Here is a 26,586-nt window from a genome sequence, read left to right on the forward strand (position 1 = left end):
CTATTTATGGTATTCACATGCCACCAGTTTACAAAATGTTCTCTGGGTAGTTCACCAGAGGAAGGGAAGCATGAATAAGAAAAGAAAAAGTAGCAGGATAAAAAGAACGTGCAGCAAAAGAATAACAGCAAAGTGGATACAGTGGTACCTCGGGTTACAGATACTTCAGTTTACAGACTCCGCTAGCCCAGAAATAGTACCTCGGGATAAGAACTTTGCTTCAGGATGAGAACAGAAATTGTGTGGCGGTGGCACATGGACAGCGGGAGGCCCCATTAGCTAAAGTGGTACCTCAGGTTAAAAACAGTTTTAGGTTAAGAACGGACCTCCAGAACGATTTAAGTTCTTAACCCGAGGTACCACTGTACTAAAAAGCACTAAAAAGCAAGGAGGCTGAGGTAAGAAAATGGGAGACCAAAGAGAAGAAGACTGCAGTAGTCAGAGTGAGAAATTACCAGGGCATGAACCATATATTTGCAAAGAAGATAGAGAAGAAGGATTGTACTGTATATTTGTACAGTTGTAAACAGAGGTGGAACATTATCTTCTTCACAGCTCCTTTCAGATGTTTGCCTTTTAGAAGGTGGTTTTCACAAAATCTGCAAAATAGAATTGGGATATGAAATATTTGGAGTACAAAATGAGTGGCTTTCCTTTTCCCATTTTACTGTATACAAGACAGGTAGCACCTTGTCCTTGTTAACACCTTTGCTGGTCACTAATGTTCTTTTAGTATGAACTCATAAAATATGGTTTGAATTAACACTAGTGAGTTTGACTCTTTTTTCAAACCTACAATGAATAAATCTGGGCAAGCTGTAACAGTACAACAGCCTTCCTTATGAGAATGTTGGCAAATTCTGTTTTCACCTGGGCCAGAAACACTCTTGAAACAGCTTTTCTTGGAGCTGCTTATGGCTTCTAACCCAACAGAGGCCAGGCCACACAGAAGAACGCTGTAACCGGTACAAGTCATATGTACAGGTGGACAATTATTTTCCCCATTCCATTTTGTAATTCCTCCACTGGTTGGCTCTACCCCACATTTCACTTGGCCCGTGTTTCCATTTTACATGGAAAATTTCTGCAATTTCAGAGGTAACACATGCATAGCTTCCACTTGCACAGATTTCCATTTATTGTGCTTGTTTGTGAATAATTTTCTATGTGATTGTGTGCATTAGATCACATATCCATATGTGATCATATACACAATCTCATCCTTTTCATGCAATCTTGACTTGCTAGTGTGGATCCTAACATGAATATAGATCCCCCCCACCTCATTCTCTTAAAGGCACAGAGACGGTTTGTCCAGTTTGACAGTACTGTACTACTTCTAAGTTCTGCATCTAGAAACCTTCTCTAAGAGGAGAAAGAGGCACTGTTCATTTCTTTCTTTCTAACCCAGTGCCATTGAGGCAGAAAACCTATTAATAGTAGGTAAAAGCCACTATAACTGTAGCTGTGGTTTAATTGTATATTTTTGGTATGTTTGTCTCTGAGCAAAAACTCTACACAGAGCAATGCAGAACTCTGCAGCTGTTCGCTTTCCATCCTCAGATTTGTCTAAGGCTTTCCTAAAAAAGGAAGGTGCTGTGGTCAGAGGTTCCATTTTTACCTCTGCTTTCAACTCTTTCAAAGTTCCCAAGGGCCACCATGACCCCCCAAGAGGCTGTTCTTACCCACCACAAGGATCACATTATATGAGACAGGGGCATTTATTTGAGCATTCCTGCTCCTAGTGCCCGGACTAGCTAAAACCAGATTGTCTAGCATCTAGTATTTTTGAGATATTTTTACACTTAAAAGGTGTGCACAGATGTCTCAGTTCCTCCATCAGAAAAAAAGATATGTTACTCAAGAAGATTTCAACTTCCAAATTAACGTAAGCACGTTATTAGATCAATCAAAATGGCACGACATAGAGTGCATGCTTTTGAGTTCTCAAGTAGATTCAATTCTCACTCACCAGGGATTCCTCTTAAGGCCTAATTCAGCCGACTATGATGGGGGTCCTCAAAGTCTACTTTCTGCAAGTTGACAGACCTGTCGCTCTAATGTGTGAAAATAATTAAGCATTAGGAAAGAAAATTCAATCACAAGGGGAGACAATTTCATTTCTAGCCTCATCTTTCTGGATTGGTTTCCTGGCGCTCTACTGGAAGCCTCAAACACATTTTCTTTATACCTTATGCCATTTATCACTTTAGATTTTCGGCAAATACCGGCAATCACAAATCAGCACATTTTTAATTTGCTGGCATGTTTCAGGCACATAATCATACTACATAATGAAGCAGCATAGGCTAACACCTAAGACTTAACCAGAAATTATTAAGATTCAAAGAACTAAGGACTGGGGTGTAGTTCAGTGATGGAGACATGTGTAAGGTTAGCTGAAAGAATGTATTCTCCTACATGTGCCTACCTGAGCCTTGATATCTCTTCCCTGCTCTGGATTCCCCTGATAAATGAAATGAGGCTTCTTTAGTAGTGGCACTCCAGCTATGGAATCATATTTCCAGAGGTGCACCTGGTGCCATCTGTGTGGTCTTTTCAGCACTAGGTGAACACCTTTCTATTCACCAGTAGTGGGACATGTGGGATGGAGCCAGAAAGCCACTCTCCTGAGATACATATCACTGCTGCTTACCTGGACAGGACTGGGGCGGGATGATAGCAAAGTCACACCACCATACAGCTGAGCTGGCACAATCGTCTGGTTAACCACAGTGTTTTTGATGATGGAACTACATGCCCCAGGCCCCACCCATCCAGGTAAGCAGCAGTCACACTGGTATGACTACAATACCATGTGCACCACTGCAGCTATTCATCCAAGCCTTTTAAACAACTTCAGCTTCACATTCTGGACCTCTCAATTTTAAATTGTTATAAATTGTGCCTTAAAGTTTAAGTAATTTTTAATAGTTTTATTGATTTATGCTGTATTTATTTATTATTTATTGCTTTGTAAGCTGCCACGAGAACCTCTGTTATAGGGTGAATATATAAATGTAGATGATGAAGATGAAGATAATGTCATTCCTAGTTTAAAATTGATATCGAGAGGTTCGGAGGGTGGCAACATGAGAACAGGCTTTCTCTGCAGTGGCTCCCCATCTATGGAATGCTCTCCCCAAGGTAGTTTGCCTGGCACCTTCATTATATACCTTTATGCACCAGGCAAACATGTTCCTTTTTAAACCAGGCCTTTGGTTGATCTTATTGACATCCAATGCCCTTTTAGAATGTGGTTCTTTGGGGGGGGGTTATTAGGTTATTGTTTTTTGTTTGATTTTATATGCTGTGGTCTTGTTTGTGAACCGCCCTGAGACCCCTGGGTATACGGCAGTGTATAAATTGAATAATAATAATAAATTACATTGAGACCTGGAGCGTCGCAGTTAGCCAGATTTGAGTCCGTTGCGCCAAATGGGCCAAATACTCTGAGATATAAGATACACTAACTTCCTTTACTTTTCTGGAGCTGCAGTACAGTTTTGAACTACAGCTTCCATCTCCCTGATCATTGGCCATGCTGGCTGGGGCTGATGAGATTTTGGAGTTCCAAACGTCTAGACTGTGTCAGGCCAGAAAAGGAGGTTCACATTGTGCCAAAGCCAGATAGCCTTGGGCATGTCATTATCTTTTCAGCCTCAGTTTCTCATCTGTAAAAATGGAACAGTGATCTATAGCAGTGATTTCACAACAAAGGGGGTTTTTTTGGTTGAAAAAACTAATAAACGAGGGTCAAGTAGTGTGTGATTCAATTCAGCATGGTTAACATAACTGCAGGTGTACCACTCCAGGTGAACTGGTGCCCATGTGGGCTAGACCATCTACATGGGTGAAGTAGATGGTTATTAAAGAGAATTACACAAATTCACGGGGGATAAAGCTATTGATGGCTATGTTCTATTTCTACTGATGGAGGCAGTATGCTTCTGAATTCCAGTTGCTGGAAACCACCAGAGAGTGCTGTTATACTCAGGTCCTGCTTGCAGATTTCCCATAGACATCTGGCTGGCCACTGTGAGAACAGGATGCTGGACTAGATGGGCCACTGGCCTGATCCAGCAGCTTTCAGCTTATGTTCTTAAGTCTTTCCTATTCAGCTAACTTTGCTTGCATACATGGCCTGGTTTGCCACACATAAATAGCTAACCATATGGAGAGGTAGGCCTGCAGATAGAGTCCTTGGCACCAACTATGTATCTGGGGTAATGTTTGAATTGAACCTAATCAAAATGAATGTAGAGACCCTTGTGTAGAGTGTGTCACAGCACATGTTTCCATTTCAACTACTGCAGCATGAAGCACACAAAAGCCCTCATTTGTCCCCAGTTCCTTCAGTTAGTGTCCCTTTGTTCTCTTCATACTTCCCTTGCATAGTACATTTCCAGCAGGACCACTGACATTGGGTGGACTCTGGGCTGAAAGGCTACTAGAATTAGCTTTCACATTGTGTTTGTTCTGGAAAGATAAGAGGGAAAAGAGTGAGCGTGGAGGGAGGGAGGGAGGGAGGGAGGGAGGGAGGGGAGCAGTGCGGAAGTTATGCATGAATCCATACTGTGAAATTAATACCAAGAGATATGCTCTAGGCTAGCAATATTTCTACGGGATTTATTTTGGAAATGGAATATTTTTACCTCAGGCGATAGACCTGTCTCCCTCACCCCACTGGCTTCCAATCCCGGTGCTGAGGAAGCCAATGGATACATTTTCTGTCGGCTCTGTGGAACAACTCTAGCTTGCAATGTGATACTGAGGAGGAATTTTAATTTCATGCTGTGTACGGCAGGCGCATGCACCAGTAGCAGTTGTATAATTTCAGATATGAATAGATGTACAGTATTCATAAGATGAACGAATGTGTTGCCTGCCATGCAGCTTTCATTTCTTCTGGCCTCTTTGCCATGTGCACATCACCCTTGTTGTCCAGTCGTCATTGCTCTTGCTAAAATCGAAAGTATGTCTTTGCCAGATGGACATGTACAGCAGCGAGAGGAGTGTGTCTCTTGGTTACACTACGAGCAAGTTCACGGCCCTTTTGTTGCTTTAATTTCTCTGAGAAGATCCAAACATGATGCTGTTTTGCTTGGAAGGTGATATTTTTAACCTCCTGCCTCTCTTGCTTAGCTTTACAAGCTTTAAACGAGAGCAGCGGTAAGACAGCAGAACCCATTAGTGCTGCTAGGATTACAGGGAGGTTGTTAAATAATTAGCTACTTTATTTTCTTAAGTGAATCACCCACTGGTGGAAATGGTTGGGCTGATGGCCCTGGAGATGTAGGATACTTATTTCCTTGCTTGACAGATCTGATGGTAAAAACAATTCTGTTGGTGTTGTATAGTCTATGTGCAAAAGTTTAGGACAAGGGAGTTTCATTCTCTGCATCACTATAAAAGTGTTGCACACAAGAAGAGCCCTGGGTTGATGGCTGTTCTGGCTGAAATCTCAGCTGTAAAACAAATATGCCAAAGCCAAGAAAAAGCTTTAAATGTCTTCTAACACCATCTCTGAGATGAACAACTTTGCCTGTTCTCATACTAAACTGTTTGTAAACACAGCCACGCATTTCACCATGTCCATCAAAATCAACAGACTTTGTTGCTTCACAGATGAATAAATCTTCAGCTGTATGGAAGTAGATCTTGCTAATTTGTCTGTGTGGTTGGGAAAAGATGAATACCTAAAATCATATGTTGCAGTTGCCCGAGAAGTGAATACAGAGGCAGAAAGCCTAAGGTTTGAGGGATTTATCAATAGAATTAGCAGAATTGGCTGGGATAGGTGGGTTTGTAAATGAGACTAGAAGCATTTGCAACAATACAAATGATCCTTGCTCCTTTTCTCATCTTATCTACTTGACAGCCACTGGCAATGTACTAAGTTGAAACCCAGCAGTGATAGAGCTAGCTATTTGCATTTCCTGCCAACCTGCTTGAAGGATGGAGGAACCCGGCAGAGTCACCAGATGGACCTTGCTTTGTAGAAATTAACAATCCTGGTGGGTTTGTCAGGCCACCACATCCTCTCTTGACTCTTAATTCCCATCCTGTAATTTGTTTTCAATCCACCAGGTGGAGAATGACTATTGTCATTGTCTAAAAGCACTGTTGGTCTTGGTTTGAGGGCTACATATCCACCTAAGAAAGAGATGCACAGCTGAAAGAGTAAGGTGGTTCATAGATAGGATGTTCTCCAATCATCAGCTGCAGGATGTGATTGATTGATTTAGGACAAGCATCACTCATGCTTGATTTAGAGGCTTTCTAGTCAGAAATAGGAATGTTGGAGGAATTCAATTTCTACACGTTCTTCTGCAAACTGCACCCACTAGATGAATGTGTGGATCGTAACGGAGTTGTCCTTTGCATTTCTCTAAGTTTTGAGATACAGTTTGCAACTCAAGAAACATTCTGAAATGCTTTGAAATGTATATTTTAGGATGAAATATGTTTAGAAATGCATGCATGGGATTGAGTGGGGAAATACACATTCAAATATGAATTTACATACAAAATTCAAAATTGCAGATTGGTGCAGAAATGGGAGGGAACAAACCTATGAATGAACACATGCGAAACTGGCATGGATTGAAAATGGACGGATCCAGCCATCCCTAGTCAGAACCAGAAATGCTATTTTTAGTGTAAGAAATGCACATTTCCAAGCTAAGCATGAATTTGGCAATGGCTTATCTCCTAATGCTATGTTAATCTTTGTCTTCTCTTGAATTAGTTATCCTGCAATGTTCCGACAGGAGATACAGCAGATTAAGATGACCAGTCTATCCTTTGAAGCGTCTTTCAAAGGACAGCTTGTGGTAACCATGCTTTCTCCCAGTAGAAAATGGGGGATTAGCCTTACCCATTCACCCTTCTTACTTCTATGTCATATTCAGACCAGTTATACAACTGGCACAAAGCTGAACTCTCCCCCCACCCACCCAGTCCTTAGAATGTGCATGCCCTTCCTCTACACACAAGCACCGCCTCATAATGATACCAGTTTTTCTGCTTTAAAATAAGGCACTGTGTCTTCCTCCAACTTAGCCTGCAGCACAAGCATTGTAGTTAACATTCTCAAACCTTTCCTTGAAAGTTTAAATCCTCACAAATGTTATCACAAGGCAAAAATGGCTTCATGTGCAGCTGATGAGCTGTGCATTCTTGTAAACCTACATGCTTAATTTCTGGGTGATGAATGCATTTTAGCCTAACTGTTATCCGTGCACGCACACAAGCTATTTAGACTTAATGGCTATGGATTGATACAGCTGGGGAACTCATTAAAGAGTTCAGCAGCAAAGCAGACTCATAATTAATAAAATACAGACTTTCATTTGAAATCATTGCCCAGAGTAGCTTGCTAATAGCGGCAGAGCCGTCTGCTTGGTTCAGTCAAGCGCTCAGTTTGTCACCATTCCTTTGGAAACCCACACGGCCTTGAGTTGGTATTCTCCCCCTAGATGTTAATCTGAGGTGCACATCAAGTTCAACAAAATTCCCATCAGCGCCGCTTCATTGATTGAGGTGTTTTCTCTGGGGTTTTGTAGTGGTTGTGGTAATTTAAAAGAAAGGTAGCAACCCCTTGCTCCTCAGACACCTGGGATGAACTCAAAAGAACCTAAGCAGCCAGCAGTTTTGCCTTTCTGGAAGAAAAAAAGAAATTGGGCACTTGACCTTCTAGTTGTTCGTATTTGTGGGCCAAGAAAACCAGGTTCAACTTCCCCTCTGCATGAAGCTTCTTCATACATTTATGATGTAGAGTTTTGTATTGTGTGGCTCTGAAATGCATGAGACCACCTGCTTCCCCACAGTGAGTGAACTCAAAAGGTTCTGGCAGGTGTACCCTCTGCCGCCACTGCTACTAATACTACAAGTAGCCATGCAAGTAGTGTCCTTGGCAATAGAGATGCCCAATGTGATGCCCTCCAGAGGTTGCTGGGCTACAGCCCAGATCACCTCTCACCATTGGTCATGCTGGCTGGGGCTGATGGAAGTTGTAATCCAACAACATCTGAAAGATACTACACTGGCTACCTCTCCAGATATCTGGAGTGTCTTGCTTTAGTTTTCTTGCTCTAGTGTGTCTTGCTTTAGTTTTCAGCACAAGTGCTTTATGGCAGGAGCTTCAGGTAAGCACTATTGAGTTTGAGGATTCAAATAGTATATATACTGCTTTCAGACAATAGTTGGTTAAAGCAGTGTCATTAGGTAACAGTAGACTGGCTCTCTTTTAATGGTCCTGTGAATTACCTTGCTTGCTTCAAAATATCATAGCTTCATGCTCGTTCTGCTGAGTCCCTGGACTTCTTCCCCAAAGTACTGCCCTGATGGCACTATTGGTTAGTTGCTACATTGTCATCTAAAGAACTCACTGAGTAAGCTAGGCTGAAATATAAACTAAGTGCTTGATTATTCCAACTGTACCTGTTGACGATTTTGAATCTTTCAATAATTTTTGTCACAATAAATGGTTCCTAGCAAAACACTGCAGTGGCTCATATTGTTTCTGCTGTTCCACAAACACAATAAAAATGGATTTTCTTTTCTAATTTGAAGTATAATGCACAGCTGCTTTTTAGTAGAATCAACATGATAAACACTATATGTGCACACTATAGCAAAAGATTTGCTACCCCATGCTTTGTCTGCATTCAAAACCACAAGACACTGAACCCCACAATGTAATTTGTCTACAAGTCCTTTGTAGGCCTCCGTTCTTTCCCTTAGAGACTTCTGCAGTACACCAGAGGAGCTGGAATCCTGCAGTTTTGCTCACCAACCGCATTCTCAGAAGCTGAATGCAAACCACAACATGCCTAATGAAATGTGACATTGCAGCAAGCATTGTTGTTATGAATCTGTGTGGGCTTTTAAAAACAAAACATGGAGAAGCTAAAGGATGAGTCTTATGAAAAACAGCAATAACAAATCTGGATGTCCTGACAACAAGTATTAATCGGGCCTTCAAATTGGAAAAGAGGTTGTCTGGGGTGGCACAGATTCCTTCAGTTAATATTCCAGGCTAACCCTATCAAAATTACAAATATGCTGAAGGGGAATGGCTTATGGGATGGATTTTTATTTTTTAAAAAACAAGCATAAAACTTCAGTAACTTGTATGGGGGAAATCAGATTAACATGTTGGTGCGCACCTAAACATAGTGCCACTCTTACTTCCATGCATTCACCAAACACACAGATGTCTAATGCTGTGTATAACCATTGACCATGCTGGATGGGGTCAACAGGAGTGGGGAGTCCAAATCTGGAGCATCACATGTTCCCCACCACTGATTTATTGGTGAGTGATGAATTAGTGGGGACAAAGTATTACTGGAAGTGCTAGTTAAGTGAGGCTAGGGTAGTGTGGGAATTTACTGATGGCAAAGGTCTATGTCAGGGTGATCCAACATGCGGCCCAACATGCGGTCCCTTTTTTGGCAGCCCTCAGCAACATTTGACACACACACCCAGCTCTCACACTGCCTTACCAAAGCTTGAGGGCTCTGACAGGGTACTAGAGACCTTCCTCCTCCTTCCCAAAACTTAATTAGCACTTTCCCAGCTTTGGGAAGGTGGTGGGAGGGCTCTTGGACTCTACCATAGTCTTGTACCTCCTTTCCAAAGCCCAGCCTTTCCCCCCCACCCCCATACAACAATTTTTGGCCTTTCTTCCCACACCCACGCATGACAAGTCAGTCTAGACAAAGGCACTTAAAGATGGAAGGAGACGCATACTGCAGAGTAGTTTAAGGGAGTGCGATTCCATGTATAAAGGAGCAACATGGCAGGAAATACAGAGATGTGAGTGGGAAAAGAAAGCAATGGATTCAGTAGCAAATGACCTTGTGTGCAATGCAGAGTAAAAGAAGGGAGCATAAGATAGGGCTAAAATTAATTTCCTAGTATCCAGCCACAGTCCAATGTGGGCAACAATTATGTTCTGCTTTTTCCAACATCTCTCCCCTTTGGGATGTTTCTATAAATGCATGTCATTTGTGAATAAAACTTCTCCCATCTATTTTAGCTTCTGAGCTCCTTATGGATGGCAGCAAAAAACTGGAGAAGGTGCAGTTCCATGATCCTCCAGTTCAAATTTCCTTGGAGCTACCATATCTCACTATTGATCATTTTTTAAATCAATCCATATAATAGTGATTTGCTTCGTTAATTTGATTTATTGCTATTAGATAGCACACAGAGAAAAAAGGTTAATAGCTAGTTAGCAAATAACTGATAAATGGCAGTGAACAGCTATGTCTTAAAATGGGCTTGCCACACATGCACAACCCTATTTAGGTTGTGCATATAGCAAAGCCTGGTCTCCTGCCTGCAATTCTTCTTTAGTGAAGAAGTCACACCTCTTCTCAAATCAACAGTTTACTAATCAGCTCCAGCAAAGAAAGAAATCCAGTAGCCATTTTCACCAGTGCTAGCAATCTTTTCCAGCTCCTCAGCTGGCAAAATTTAGGGGACTTGTGCTTGGCAGGAAACAGCAGGCAGTCAAAACCAATATGGGTACCAAACCCTTAAAAATGGGCTGTGACCATATAGCTTTGTCCCTCACTGACCATCAGAAAACCTGCAACTGACTGTAGCTCACTGGTGGGGCATCTGCCTTGCAAGCTGAAGGTCCCAGGTTCAGTCCCTGGCATCTCAGTGTAGACGCTGAACTAGATGGACCAATGGTCTGACTCGGTGTAAGGCAGCTTCATATATTCCTATCTAACCTGTTTTGCTCATTAGGAGACCAGAAGCCTGTTGGCAATAGTGAACATTAGGACAGTTAGGCTTGAACTAAAAAGGTTCTTGTACATTATTTTTTTGACACAGCATTTAGCTTTGTTCCAGTTGTCCTCTTCTTCCTTTATTATTATTAATAAAAATAAAATTCACATAATTTGGCTGTTGGAGTCTTGGGTGTGTTATTGTAATCTCCCATGTGCCAAGTTGCCGGGCACATACTACTTGAGTTGGGACTGAGCAGGCTGCAGGTGCTGGATGCTGGTTCTGTGTTCCTGTTAAGTGCAGTGATGCATTTATGGGAGGGAAAACGGGAGGCAATTCTCCAGGGTGGTGAATTTGAGGAGGCAGCATTTGCCAGACCAGCAGAGGGAGGGCCTTGACTCTTAATTTTTTAAAAAAGTAAAAAAAAAAGTTTGCATGTGCTGTAGGAGAAATGTCATAAGCCTATATGTGAGCCCCTCTCCCTCACAATTTCTGTGAAATGTGCTAATGTAGCTTGGCTGCTCTAAATCACCCTAATGAATGAAGTCAGAGCTGTCGGCTAAGGGTGCAGGAGCCCTTTCCAGGGACCCCACACGTGTCTCCACCAGACAGAGCCAGCAACAGTTCCTTCCTTGGGGGCCCAGGACTTATTTCTCCCCACTACTCCCTGGCAGGTCAGACAGGATCTTTTCCTCTTCTTCCTCTTCCCCTTTCTGGCAACAGGGGTGATGGTAGAAGAAACAGGTAAAAATGCAGCAGGATGGGATGGACTGTCTTGACTTGAGCAACATTGGGCAACAACAGGTTCTGTTGTTTATGGGGCAATTCTCTTCCTCCTCCTCCATGCCTCTACCCACTGAAAGGGGATTCTGGTTTATGATTCAGAATCTGTAGGGATCCGTGTCTCACTTATACTCCTGCCCCACTGCTCTTGAAACTTCCCTATCACTTGCTGCCCATTCCTATACATGTTTACTCAGCAGTAAGTCCCACTGTATCCAATTAGGAATATTCTCAGGTAGTGCATACAGGATTGCAGTCTCAATGTTTGGGAGAGAAGGGGAGCTTCACCAGTTAAGTTTCAGTAACCCTAACACACCTTGCTTCCCTGGGTAAGGGAGGGCAAAGTGGTGTCCCGAAGAGCATTGGGGTGGTGGTGGAGGTGCCTTTCTAGGAACGTGTGCCCCTGAGCTGCAGTTGCACTGTCTTCCTCATGTCTGAATGTGAGTCAATAGTGTTAAATAGTTTCTCTTTGGAGCAAGTGGGTGGGGGTGCAGACACTATAAATACATCTCTGCATAAGTGCAAGTGTAGGGTCTGCTGGTTCCCTGGAAGCGACTCTCACCTAGGGTGGGAGGTTGCTCAGGGGCATATGGTGGCAACTTATGAGATCACTTTGAGAGACCTTGACTGGCTGTTGTGAACAGAAGGGAGGCAGAGAGTAAAACCAGGATCTTTGCCACCACCCCTTCCCTTCTGTTGCACTCTATAATATATAATTTAAGCAAGTCTAGTTGTGTTGCATATAGAATTTCTATGATACAAATGTTTCTGGCTTAAACTGACTTGTCTCCCAACTGTGGCTGATATGGTTCCTCACTCACATTCTAGAGATAATTAGTTCAATAAAAATCATAGCCTTATCTATTCTCCTCACATGGTATCAACCCTATGAAAAAAAATGTAATTGACAGCTTTAAGTTAATGTAAATTAACTTAACGTAAATTAATGTAAATTAATGCATTAACTTAATGTAAATTGAGTTATTAGTATAAATCAGTTTCAAAGAGGCTTGTGGGTGTATTTTGCCATTTAAGAGGAATCATAGCTGGGGACAAGGCATAACTCGCTCAGTTGTAAAGCACGTTCTTTGCTTTCAGAATGCCCCAGGTTATATCTTTGGCATTTAAACTCCAAAGGCAGTGCTGGAGTTTTGTAAAAGTTTGCAAAGGATAGTCGGGTGTTTCTATTTTCTTCTTTTAATTGAAAAGGGAAAATTACAAACTAAACATCCCTCCTCCTTATTCTCCCCCTTTCCCCCTACCTAAAAGGATAGCTCACATCTAAACAATAATAGTAAAATGTCCATAAGCACTGTGGAAAGAGGTCAAAAGTTGCTGAGGTCAACACAAAGGAAGATATTAACACAACCATATATTACACAATGTGACAAGTACAATTCATCTTGTAGGGTTTTTGTTCATGTGCTGCATAGAGAGGCATTTCTAATGCAAATACGAGAACTTGTGCTCCTTTCCCACTCCCCTCCTTTAAAATGCTTCCTTCAGATCCTAGCACAGAACTTCACTTGCTTTCTGATACAATGTCTATAATTAAGGGGGCTTATTGCCCTTGCTAACCTTTTAAAGAGAGAGAAACCCAGTAGACTCATCACCTTCCGCCGCCGGGTATATCTCAACAGATCAAGTGAATGCTTGTCCCTGGAATCCAGAGACAGTTCTCAGCAACTGCTAGCTATTTAATGTTTAAATAGTCGCATGTCAAGATAGTTGTGTGGCAGCCGCTAACCTTATGGCTTTTGAAGTGTGATTTGAAAAGCAGCCACAATCTGTTGTTTTGTCGTCCCCAGGACTTGACTTTAGATACAGCTCCACTTGGCTCATAAATCAAGCACAAGTCAACTCCCGGTTGTGCGTTTGAGACATCTCCACCATCCTCTAGATGTTGTAAAAAAGGCTGTTGAAAAATTATTGAACTGATTTGATTGTGCTTGCTGCTTTATCACCTGCCAAGTGGCAGCACAATACGCGGGAGAGAGAAAGGTCATAGCCAGTTACCCAAGCTTTATCCACTCTACCTCAGCCTCCAGCCATCTGGCTAGTGGTCTGGCTTTCTCTGACTAATCTGCAGCCCCAGACCTTTATGATTCAGAGGCAACAAAGGGAATCTCCCGCCACCGAGTACCACCCCCACCACCCCCGGCAAACTAGTAGAAAAGTTGTGGTCGTGGATGGAAGCCGCTTTCTACAAGCTTTACAACTGTGTCATTTTCTGCCAGACATGTGAGATAAGGAGTGGGGAGGCAACTTTGCAAGGATGGCTCTGAGGCTGAGAGACCACAAACCAGCCAAGGGGCAGACTCATGTTACATTGGCATTCCATGGTGGTTTGGGGGGGCAGGAATGATTTCCCAGCAGCTGAATAAAAGGTGGAATAATGGCAAAGGAACAAAAAAAACCAACAACCCTCAAAAACCTCACCCTTCTGAAACAACCCACCCTTGCAGCAACCACAATGTGTAAACTTGATATCCCAGCTGGAGTTCATTAGCAATTCAATTCCTCCATAGTGTGTTTAGCTTAGCATGGCACTTGTGGCTAGAGAAGAAAGAGGTGAAATTTATCAATTTTTCGTTTGGGCTGTGGAGAGAATGACTCGCTTGTAAGCTTCCTCTACTGTCTGCTCCTGAAATACCCCAGTCTGCTGGGAAGCAGCTTGCTCTGGACCATTTTGCATTTGTTCTCTCCTTGCGTTTTCCCTTTTTCTTTTGGCAAGTGCAGGCAAAGGCAAAGTCTGTCCTCTATACATTCGTCAAATTACACTAAACTACGAAGGTTTACAATTCCAAGGAAATGTAAATGGTTGTGCATCAAAGGTGTCATGTATCCTCAGACAGAGGGGGATCTCTTGGTGGCTACCTATACAGTTACAAAATCCCACTACCCTACTTGGAAACTCTTTGACTGATTATCTTTCAGAAGTTATTTAAGAACCAGCTGCTTGGGCTGGCTTTTAGAAATTAGGAATAAGCCAGTTGGGGGGGGGTTAATGTTTTATTGTATATTTAGAGGAGTTTATATGATTTTTTTTTGTTCTAGGAATAGGATCCTATCTTGTCATGTCATAAATTTCACTGAATACATTTCCAGCCTGAAAAAATCTGCAGTGAGATTTAATGAAAACCATGCAATTTGTTTGGATAGAGCTTTTAATGCCTTCTGTCGCTGTTTGTATGAACCCAGCTGATTGAGGGCTCATCCACATTTCCACTTGTCCCATGCCTAAAATGCACAGGTCCAAGCAGTTTTCCACTTGCCCCTTTCCTTTTCCAGGGAAAATCTACTCTTTAGCTCTAAATCATAGCAAACATCAATCCATAGAAAACCCAAATTGCTGTTTGCTTCAATTGAGCACTAAAGAGCAGTTTTCTGGGTTGGAAAGCAGTGGGATAAGAGGAAGCATGGATAAGCCCACACTTCCACATGTCCTATGCCTAGAAAGCATGGGCTTTCCACTTGTCCTGAGCTTTCTATGTGAATGTGCAATAAAGGCAGGGCTTTTTTTCAGCCAGAACTCAGTTCTGGCACCTCTTAGGTGGGCACCATTGCCATTCTAAGTGAATGAGGGAGGTGTTCCATGGTGAGTTCTAGCACCTCTTTTTCTAAAAAAAGGTTTAGTGTGTACACAACCTATGTTAACATTGTTCGTGTTTCAGGGAGCCTCCAGATGGGCAAATGGATCGTTCAGCTAGCTAGTTTGCAACAGTATTCTTCTTCTTAGTTATTGGAGTTTGTAATTCCGGATTAAAATGGGAGGAGAACATGGGCTGGCATTTTGATGCAGCTAACATGTAGATGCTGTGAAATACTTGCATGCATGAGGAGCCCTGATCTCACCATTTATACACATCTGGCAACATTTACAGAAAAAAAGTACGCCCGCCCCCACTTCCCTCCTGCCTCCATGGCTCTTTCTGCTCTCCCATCTAGGAACATAGGCAGCTGGGGCCTGGATATATTGTGTCACTCATGAAAAGTTCAAACTGCTCTGGCATTATAGACCAGGGGAGTTATGTACTTGGGACTGGTTGCCCTTAACCAGCCATGTTTTCAGATATATGACAGTTTATAACTTCATTCCACCCCCTGCCCCACCATCATTCTAGCATATACGAGGAGCTGTTTTTAATGAGGTTTGATCCACTCTGCTGTATTTTTATACCTAGTTTTGATGTGCTGCTTTTTTGTTTCATGATTTTTATATTGACTTTTGATTCTGTATGCTGTCCTTGCAGAGGGTTTTGTGTATATTCGCCCTTCTCTTTGTTGTCTTCTCCACTGTCTGTTTTCAATTGCAGACTCCTCTCTAAAGCATAATGTACACTGATAGAATATTAGTAATGGTAAACATTAGCCAGTTGCATTAAATATGGACCTTGCTCTGACACTATCAGCTGATGCTGACAACAGCAGCAGGATAAACTAAACAGATGAACCCAGGCTCAGGCTACCCTTTTGTGTCTTGCAGGCATGCACAGCTTAGTTTTTGCCTGAAGACTGCAGATCAGGGAAACTGACACACTCCAATGTTATCCAAGCTTCAACATCCTACACCTGGGACAGCTTGCCTTACAAGCTGATCTGTCCAAACTCCTCTGGGACGGCATGTTTGAGTTTATTTCTGATGCATTGATGGCATGGGAGGAGTTGTTACATATTTGTTGTTGCAGGCTAATGCCCTATTATTGAAGTTCTGTCATCAAGCCAGAAAGCTCCAGTTGCAATCAATGCCTTGTTCCTGATGCCTCCCTTGTGTGGGAAAACTGAACTTTGAGGCAGGGGATTGGTTTACCTTGTTCAGTGCAATGATGGGTGTCAGCTGGTACATCACATAGGATTTCACTGTAAGAGGAACTTTTGTGTAAAAAAAAAAGGAGTGCATTCTTTTCCTATAACTGATTGTTACAGGGTTTAGTACAATGAATGTTTCTGGCTGCAGTTTCTGCAGACTTCAATATGGTAAGGAGGAAGAAAATGTTTGTCAATGAGAATTTTAGGCCCATAAGCTCACACATGTACCTATCAAAGCAAGAAGATTTATTTTCCTCTACTTGTATGATTAACCTAACAGCCTGCTTTTCAGAAGGGGTCATCCATCAGAATTAAGAGACAGTACTTTGAAAATGAATCTGGTTAGGGTCTTTTGTATTTGAAAGAATACACCACTGGGGTTAACTTGCACAAACTTAGAGCGACACAATTTGGCTGTTAATGAAAGGGATGGGGTTCCTACATCAGAAGAACCTTTATCTTTTGTAGGAAATCCAATATAGCCATGACTTGAAGATGGCCTACTGCACTATGGGGAATTGTGCTAAAGAGCTATGAAAAGTTTGTCTTGTGGGAAGACTTGGGAGCTAATTGAATGCCATAGGGTTAAGAAAATGCATTTCCCCCCAGGCACCCAAGGGATGAGCCATGAGGAGAGAACATTTATTTCTGTGTGCATTTTGCATGACTCACTTATTAACACCTTCTTTGTGTTCATGTAATATTCCTTCTGGAAGATGTATACTCCAGTCCAAGAAACTCGTCCATTTTCTCCCAGGCTCATTTCAAATCTTCAGTTTCAGACATCTGAAATGGGTCTCAAAAGAATAAAAAATGGTTGATCCTTTCCAGAATCTGAGCCCTTTGACAAGCCTGATGACTGCATCATTAGACACACAAAGACACCCAGTGGCCACCTCATCTACTACACCCCTTCCAACCTGCATATTAGGTTCAATGTCCTTCTACTGCCCCCACCAGTTTAATTGGTAGAGATGGTGGTCCACAGGAAGGTGCCTTCAGTCTTTTGGGTTATTATCTACATTGACAGGGTTTCAGGCAGGAGTTTCTCCCAGTCACACTTGGAGATGCTGATGATTGAACCTCAGACCTTTTCCCATTCAAAACAGATGCTCTGTCACTAAGCTATGGCCCTTTCCTGAACCAAGATCATGAAGCCTTGGATCAGGCTGTGAGCAGAGTTCTCTAGCTCTCATCAGATGTTCAACAAATAGTCACAAATAGTGTGAAATAGAAGAGGTAGAAGGGAAAGCCTGATCTGCAGGGCCAAGGGGCCAGGGGATCTACACTTGGACTGTTCAAAAAGACTGATCCTTAGCCTTTAAAAAAAAAAATGAATGTTTGTACATTCAGCAGATGTCCTCTTCATTATAACATAGCTAAGGATCATTTCTTTCTTTCTTTCTTTCTTTCTTTCTTTCTTTCTTTCTTTCTTTCTTTCTTCACTCAGGACCCATCTATCAAGGAGATCCTCAAACTTATATTTGTGGCATCTTCTAATCTACACAATGCAAAAAGAGTTGCTTAAGAATCTTGTGAATGGATGACCCTGCTCAGAGCAGGGTTTGGCAAAATGACATAAAGTCCATTCCAGTTCAATAATTCTATGATTGTGTGAATTATGAGTTCCCAAGAATCAATTATGGCAGATGGAGCTGATTATAGTATTTTGTTTTCTTCTGTCCCTGCAGAAGTTTGAATTAATGCATGTTTAAATAGAATGCTCCCAGATGCAATTTTCCTCTACCAATTCCCCAAGTATATTGAGTGTTAAGCTGATGAAACAAATGGTTAGAAGCAGCTCCAGCTCTACCATTAGCTGGAGTGAGACGACTCACTCAGGCAATAGATGCTGGGGTGAGGGTAATAGTGGCAATTACCCCCCCCCGCCATTCCCCTTTGTTGGTGTGGCAGAACTGTACCACATGACTGGTCATGTCCCCATAACTAGTTTGTGGCCTTTTCCATGTTAAGAGGTTACAATCCCATTGCCAGTGTTAAAATAAGATACAACTGCCAGTTGAAAGGGCTTTTATACATGAAAGAGGGAAGGAGTGTCTCCCTGCCCTTAGGTATTCAAGAAATGTATCCAATTCAAGTCCTACTCAGAATAAACTCACTGAAATTAATGAACATAACTAACACTCTTAAAAGGTAAAGGTAAAGGGACCCTGACCACTAGATCCAGTCATGACCAACTCTGGGGTTGCGGCGCTCATCTCGCTTTATTGGCCGAGGGAGCCAGCGTACAGCTTCCGGGTCATGTGGCCAGCATGACTAAGCCGCTTCTGGCGAACCAAAGCAGCACACAGGTACCGCTCCGGCGGGAAGGTAAATGGCGTTTCCATTTATCTACTTGCACTTTGTGCTTTCGAACTGCTAGGTTGGCAGGAGCAGGGACTGAGAAACGGGAGCTCACCCCGTCGCTGGGATTTGAACCGCCGACCTTCTGATCGGCAAGTCCTAGGCTCTGTGGTTTAACCCACAGCGCCACCCGCATCCCTTACATCAAATCTTGGCTGGATACAATTCCAAATGTTCTGGGTCTGGCCCTCTTTAGAAGACTCATAATTTTTTTCTGAAGTAGCCAATGTGTATGTGATTTTGACCTTTAAAATGTGTCCCATCTACATCTTCATTTGCACCCTTTTCAACTTGGAAGAACACATGAGAATTTTTGAATGCCAGTATGATGTTGTGATTGCATTTTCTCTTTTCTCAGCTGACACTCCCCCCCCCCAACCAAGCCTGCCTGTTTTAAAAACCAGGGTTCCAAAATTCACAGCTGGGCTTCCAATTAAAGTGGCTAAATTCTCCAAAGTGTGGAGCATCTGTCACTCTTACCATCTGAAATCAGTCAGAGCTGCCTCAGCTTGGAAGCTCTGGGAAGCCAGCCACTTTTATTCACAGGCCTAAATGTAGATTCTGGAGCCCAGGTTTAGGCAGACATGTTTGCAGGGTGGGGAGGGAATTGGCCTGAGAAAACTGATGTTGTTCTCTCCTGATGTGTGTGTGTGTGTGTGTGTGTGTGTGTGTGTGTGTTGGTTTGCAAAGTTAGAAGTGCAGATGGGGGGAAAGTTGCCCAAACTGGCAACTGCTACTACCGGTACTTGGTCTGCCAGTTTTCTTGCTACCCCAACAGGGATGCGGTAGCAGCCTTTTTGTCTGGATGAGAAGAGCCATGCAGTATTTTGAGAGATGTCAGGCCTATTACACTCAGGAAATCATTTGGTGTTGTCTAGGAAAACAAATCTACAAAGATAGTAGGGAGGGGAGGGGAAGAGAATTGGTGGTGGGCTGTTTCTTTGTGAAAACCACTGAACCACACACTTGTATTTTCCTAGCCAAATAGACCTGAAAGACTATTAAAACAGTGTTTTTCTGCTTGACGTTGGCAATGAGGGAGCTAATTATGCTGGATTAGAGTTTTCTGTTTAATTACATGAAAAATGTAGTGCAGTTAATAGTCTAGAGGCTGTAAGGAGGCTAAAGGAACATCCTTGTGTTTATCCACTGGTGGGTCAGGTAAGATTATGAAATGTGAAGAATAGAACTTTTGCCTGTTTAAGAGTCATGTAAAAGAGAGGGCTTTTTATAGCCCTCTTCTGAAGGCACACGAGGCTGGCAGCTTGCTGAAGCTAAGCAGGTCTGGGTCTGGTCAGTGCCTGGATGAGGGGCCGCCCTGAGAAACAAGCATACACCATCTTGAGTTCCATGGTGGAAGAAACGCAGATATAAATGTAAGAAAGCAAATAAACAAACCTGATACTTGTTATTTAAGGGTGAGAGAAACTGCACCTTCATCTATTGCTCTTAATAGTATAGGAGCATTGCCCTCCTCTGCATCTGGTCATTTCAAAAAGATGTGAGGGGGGAGCTTTCTGCAGGATCAGAACCACAACTACTAAGGACAGGCAAAAAGAATGAAGGACACGTCTGGCTTGATATATACTATTATTATCATTTCATTATTATTTATTAAATTTCCATACCACCCTTCATCCAAAGATCCACAGGGTGGATCGCAAAATATGGCAGGGAAGTTCAAGAGAGAGAGGAAAAAGTTAGAAGAAACAACAGCTGAAGAGAAGGGTTCAGAAATGCCAGGTACAATGAATTTGATTTCTGGGACAGGTGATTTTTCAGTTGAGTCTTCGGCAATCTTTCCCAACTAGGTGCCCTCTAAATGTTTTGGACTACAACCCACATCAGCCCCAGGCAGTATAGCCAGAGTAGGCTTGTCTATGGCATATTTTAATATCCATACAATTTGAGATGGTCAGAATGGCATTTACCAAAGCAGGCACCTGCCTCCGTTTTCTCACAGAGAAGATCCTGCGGAGTTTTTACTGTTTCCTTCATGGAACTGTGAGGAACTCCCAAAAGCTTGCTGTAATTCCTAGTGCTGATGACTGCACCATCTAAAGCTTGGCACTCCGGGTCACTGCCCTGGAGGTCATGAGCAGAAAAGCCATCAGGTTTAATCATATTATCCTGCCTGAGCAGGCTTTGAACCTGACCTCCTGACACTGGACATCTGAAACCTGGACCACAGGAGCCCAACCTAATTGCTTTTCTCCTCTAGCCTCCTGTGTTAGTACTGCTTGCCTATTGTTATCCTGACCCAGTTCTGTCCTTTGGCTGCATTACTTACACTGGCTTCCTTCAAGGAAGAATATAAGGGATGCAAGCTGTATAAGCTCAGCCCAGCAGCTCCTGAGAACTGCATATTCAGAAAATCCTGCGCAGGATTCTCTCTAGCACTGTACTGCATCATTAGAACCAACTGCTCATTTTGTTTTCATGGATGAGAGAAGACTTGGCCCTGTTTCCACTTAAGGACAGTCTCAATGTGATGGTGAAGACAAGTAGAAGATGAGAGCTGTCCAGCCTCGCCCCCAAGTGTGTTGTGCTCTTCTCTGCACAGAACTCTGTGCCCAGTTTCTTGTTAATTTGCTACAGTCGCATGATTCTCAACAAGGGAGACAGATTACCTTAAGAGGCACAAACAATTGTTTGGGAATTCAAAGATTCTAGCAGTTCTTAAGTTTGCCTCAGGATTCTAAGTGTTGAATCACTACCTCATCTCCTTCCTAACAATACACATGAAGCATCTGTGTTCTAAACAACTGAGCCTCTTGGGCTTGCCAGTCAGAAGGTCCGCAGTTTGAATCTGCATGACAGTGGTGAGCTTCAATTGCTCTGTCCCTGCTTCCTGGCTTTCTGTTCTTTTCCACTGAACTGCTTTATGTCATTCTCCAGGAGCAGGCATCTACTAGGCTAAAAATCCAGCCCAGCTGCTTATTGCCATTTTGCACTTTGGAACTTAATCTGGAACCCATAAGGCTTCCATCTGGGAATACACATCTCCTCTCCCTATGATCTAGGAATCTAGGACTCCATCCAGAGATGGGAGCAGTGGGCAGAGACGGCAGGCAGCTGGATTCGTTTCCTTAATTCACATATGTTGCCAAATCCTCTGCCATGCTGAATTGCAACACTCTTATGGGAATCTGTTTCTGCTTCCTTGGGGTCCCAGATGCTTCTGGATGAACAAACTTTCTGATAAGTTCTACCCTTCAATGAATATGCTTCAGAGACATATACTTGTGTGGCAGAAAGATGAAAGTGTCTGTACTTGTACAGTGGTACCTCGGGTTAATAACTTATTTCATTCTGGAGGTACGTACTTAACCTGAAACTGTTCTTAACCTGAGGTACCACTTTAGCTAATGGGGCCTCCCGCTGCCGCTGCGCCGCCGCTGCATGATTTCTGTTCTCATCCTGAAGCAAAGTTCTTAACCCGAGGTACTATTTCTGGGTTAGCGGAGTCTGTAACCTGAAGCATCCGTAACCTGAAGTGTCTGTAACCCGAGGTACCACTGTATATTAATATTGTAAACCAGAATGGATGCAATACAGTTGAGCTTTCCAGACCCTCCTGCACTTTGTTCCTGAATGTGTGTAGGAGCAACTCTCACCTCTCCCTTCCTTTTGCATCAAATATAAGCTTTCCTGTTGCCAATTCTGAATCAATATCTCAATAGCTGCACTGCCTAAGTATACCAGTGGGACTTGTAACATGCAGCCTTCTTTCCCTGTGTAAGTTTTCTACTAATTGCCAATTGTTATATGCAAACTTCAAAAGATAGTTCCTTACCCACATGGGTTTGCGACATCATCTATTTCAAAGAGTTCATTTCTTTGATAAGGGAGGGATTTTCTGTGACTTGGGTTTCAGCTCCTAGCCTGACTGACCAATTTCCAAAGAGGCATACTGCTGACAGCCTCCACCCAGCTGAGACACAGGCAGAAAACATTATTGGTTGGAAGAATGATCTAAGTAAATAATTATGTTTGGCTTTTTACACATAAGCTAAATGTATGCAATTAACAAAATGCTATTTTATGTGATTATAAACCAAAAAATGGCCAAATGTCTGAATTTGTTCTTTTTTTCAAGGCTCTTGCCAGCGACAACATCTCAGTCACAGCAAGTTTGAATCCCTTTATGTGTTGCTATAAAATATAGGGTAGGGGAGACACATGATTTTCCAGAAAACCATGTGCATGAAGACAGAAACCTGTGTATGGTCTTAGGCAAGGCAAACTTCTCCCTGTGGATCCCACAGGGTACAAAGCTACTGGAAGTTTCCAGAGTTAGGCTTCAGTGTGAAAGCTGCTTGGCATAATATCATTTGCAAGATGATGGCATACATTCCAACTGGTACCTGTCCCAATAAATCACTCTCCCTGTTTGGCCCCTACTTTGCTTGGGGAGATGCCTAATTAAAATGTTCTTTACGTTTCTAACTGCCTGTCCAGAGGATACATGTTGCAGCTTGTTTATAACAAGATTAAACATTCCAGAAAATGTTCTTAAGTGCTTAAGGAAAGCAATGAGCATTTTACCAACACAAAATCAGGTTCAGTTTGCCAAAGCATCCTGAGCTAACAAACAGATATCAAACAGGCAAGGCTTGGAGAGACCATTGCCTTCACCCCTGGAGAGCCATTGTCCATTCAAGCAGACTTCAACTAATAGCTGGCTCTTGTATAAGCCAGCTTCATATGTGAATGTTAAAAGTCACCCTGGCATGAAGCAAGAAGCATATGGGACTGCCTAGAGCAGTGTTGAGACCTGTGACAGATTTCATTATTTATCCAAAATGACTGCAGGTTCAAACAATTGAGTCCCACCAGTTCCCCTTGCCAGCCTCTGGGGCACAAATGCTTTCATCCATTGAACCTGTTATACAGATTGGTCCTCAGCTACTACTTATACATCCCAGGTTTGTTCATGATGCTCAGTTTCACAGCACATCACTAATCCATGCAGTTACAAACTTGCTGGATTGCTATCTCTTTGCTCCTCTTCCAGTTCTGCTGCTGTGAATTATGTCATGGCTTGGCTTAGTGTGTCATCTGAACCTGAGCTTGTGGTAAACCAAGAAGATACTCTTTTTTACATACCATAGTTTGTCTGAAATGAGACAAACCACAAGCCCAGGTACAGCGTACATAGCTCACAGCAAGGAAGCAGCATTAGAACCAGAGAAGGAGCAAAACAGCCATAATCTCCTTGCTGCCAACCTGCATGTTCGTGTGTTTTTTTCTAAGCCGTGGTTTGGCTTAGTGGTAGAAGTGAATCAACTCACTGACTCACACTTCTACTGCTACGACCTATCCCCAGTTGAGACCTGAGGTATGCCATAACACCTAAACCAATGTATTTACAGGCCATTTAAAAAAAAAAAGGTATCCAGAATGGCATTTCTGAGCATGTGCCTCAATTACAATATGATAAATAACAAAGAGTCTTGAGGCACCTTAAAGACTAACACGTTTATGATAGCATAAGCTTTTGTGGACTGGAGATTTCTTCAGCAGTTTCATCTCAGGATGAAAGCTTTCGCTATAATACATTTATCAATGATTAAGATGCTAGAAAACTCTGTTGGGTTTGTTGCAGCAGACCAGCATGGCTACGCCTCTGGAAATTGAAAGGGGCAGGTCCAGTCTTTGCAAATTGTAGGCAAAAACACACACGCATGCACACATGCACACATGCACACATACTTATTTTAAAAGATAGAACATATTCCTAACATGGAACAGCCAGTAATCTTCTGCACTGTAAATGGCAAGTTTCCATCAACAGCTAGTGTATTATTATTAGGTTATTTTTATTAATACCCTGTCCATCTGGCTGGGTTTCCCCAGCCACTCTGGGCAACTTAGAGCATATCTAAAAACAAAATAGAAACATCAAGCATTAAAAACCTCCGAATACAGTCCCTTAGGGCTCCCTTCAGATGTCTTCTAAAAGTTGTGTAATTCTTTATCTCCTTGACATCTAAAGGGAGGGCGTTCCACAGGGAGGGCGCCACTACTGGAGGGGGAAGAGTAGGTGTGAAGACTTCCGTCCTGCTCCCACACCAAGAGATTTCCCAGGAAGTTATGGGTATTCAAGATTGGATAATTATCAATTAGGAAAAACTTCTGAGCAACTATTAATTATAATAATATTAGTAAGATTTCCAGCTATTACGTTTAATTTAGATCCTTAACCACAGGGAGTCTGGCTGCATCAGCAGTTTCCACTTGGATGTCTCTGCAACACTTTTACAAAAAAAAAAACTCCAAACAAACAAGAAAACAAATTTAGCATTTCAAAGGAACCGTATAATGGCTTGCAGTCCTGCAGGAACCATTTAAAAATGCATTGTGTTCATAGGTTCACAACAATCATTCAATGGTATTTCATAGATCTCTGACGATATTATGGAATGTATTCATTCCAATGCTGTGCTAAGAACAGAAAGAGAAATCTTTATCCCATGAAAGTCAACAGTAAAGATACTATTGAGATCAGCCATTGTGCATGCTTGTGCATTGTAGTCTGGTACGCGTGTGCATCAAGATTCTCTTGCTGCAATTTACCAGTTATGATACAGGGGGAAACACAGCTCTCCAGAACAATCTCTGAAATTCTGAGCTAGCTTCATCTGGCATGGGAAGGATCCCCCAATTTACGTTTTTATCCTTGATGATAACTTGTCTTACAATTTCCTATGGAGATGAATTGCCCCGAGCAAATGATTCACACTTGAGCTATTGTCAAACAGTGCTGTGAACGGCTATTTATTCCATGTTTCCTGGTCATTCAACCAAACTCAGCTAGTTTAGGCTGTGTGCTGTCCTGTCAGCTGTGAAACCTGTTACTGTGAAACAGTTATCTTCTGGGAGAAAAATCGGCACTGAAGGTCAGGGGATTAGTCATGTCGATGGGCATGGAGAGTCATGAATGGACAATACTAACAGGGCTTTCTGTAGAACTTCCTAGCAAAAAAAGGGAAAGCCAAACACCAATCTAGATGTGATAAAAGAGCTTTCTTGTGGTTCTGCTGTTATCAATAACAATACATTTCACCAAATCACTCCCATGCTTCTTTATAAAGGCAGGACTATCCCAAGAAATACTGCTGCCTGAAGCAAAAGACAGGTGGTGTCGCCCATCCTTTATATAGGACTTGTTCAAATTGGCAATCTTATTTCAGCTTTAGTGATAGGACAGTGTCCTCCCCATAGCAGAAGTCTAGCTTAGGGGCTCATGTGGCCCACACAACTCTATCCTCCAACACATTTCTGCTGTTACACACTCCCCTCCCCCCCAGCATTTGCTGTCTGAGGCAGCTGCATCCCTCTATGCATTGCTAATGGTATTGGCAACATATGGATTGGTGTCAACAGGTTTTAAAAGTTCCTGCTTTAAAGGTACAAATTTCCCTGCTATTGGTCCTTCCACAGAAGCTAACACCAGTTGTAGAGAGTTATGCAAAACTGCAAGCAATATTCTATTACATTTTGGGTTTTTGCACAGCACTACTCAGAATTTGTCATTGGATATGTTATTCTGTGCATGCACTATGAGCCTTGAATGTCTGGGCTGCTTTTAGTTGTTACTGTACAATGGAAGGAAGAAGAGTGTTGCTCTTGCTGTTGTGCAAGGCAGCGTAAGGCTGCAATCCTGTACACACTTACGTTCAAAGTAATTGGCCCGCAGTTAAGGCAAAGGGACTGAATTATGAGTTTGGCTCCACCTCCTTTGTCTTAAAAGAAGGGAGGTCATGCCATTTTGATCAGTTGAATCTCTAGTGTCCAGAGTCGGGGGGGAAATAAAATACCAGATCATGATAAAAGAAAAACCAACCTTGTCTGCCCAGCTCCCCAAATTTGATTCTA

The 26,586-nt window shown here is 42.5% G+C and overlaps 1 protein-coding gene and 1 long non-coding RNA gene across 3 annotated transcripts in view; one reads left to right on the forward strand and one right to left on the reverse strand.

Annotated features, from left to right (window-relative positions):
* PLXNA2 (plexin A2) overlaps positions 1 to 26,586 on the forward strand; it is a 418,876-nt gene that overhangs the window by 118,704 nt on the left and 273,586 nt on the right. The gene's annotated exons all lie outside the window — the stretch shown is intronic.
* LOC309343501 lies at positions 463 to 13,188 on the reverse strand. The gene is made up of 3 exons (XR_014157317.1): positions 13,111 to 13,188; positions 1,973 to 2,057; positions 463 to 599 (listed from the first exon to the last, which is right to left on the reverse strand). It is a non-coding gene; the product is annotated as an uncharacterized lncRNA (long non-coding RNA).

Source organism: Podarcis erhardii (genome assembly GCF_964252035.2).
Source record: "Podarcis erhardii genome assembly, chromosome: 6".
In the NCBI taxonomy this organism is placed as follows: Eukaryota; Metazoa; Chordata; class Lepidosauria; order Squamata; family Lacertidae; genus Podarcis; species Podarcis erhardii.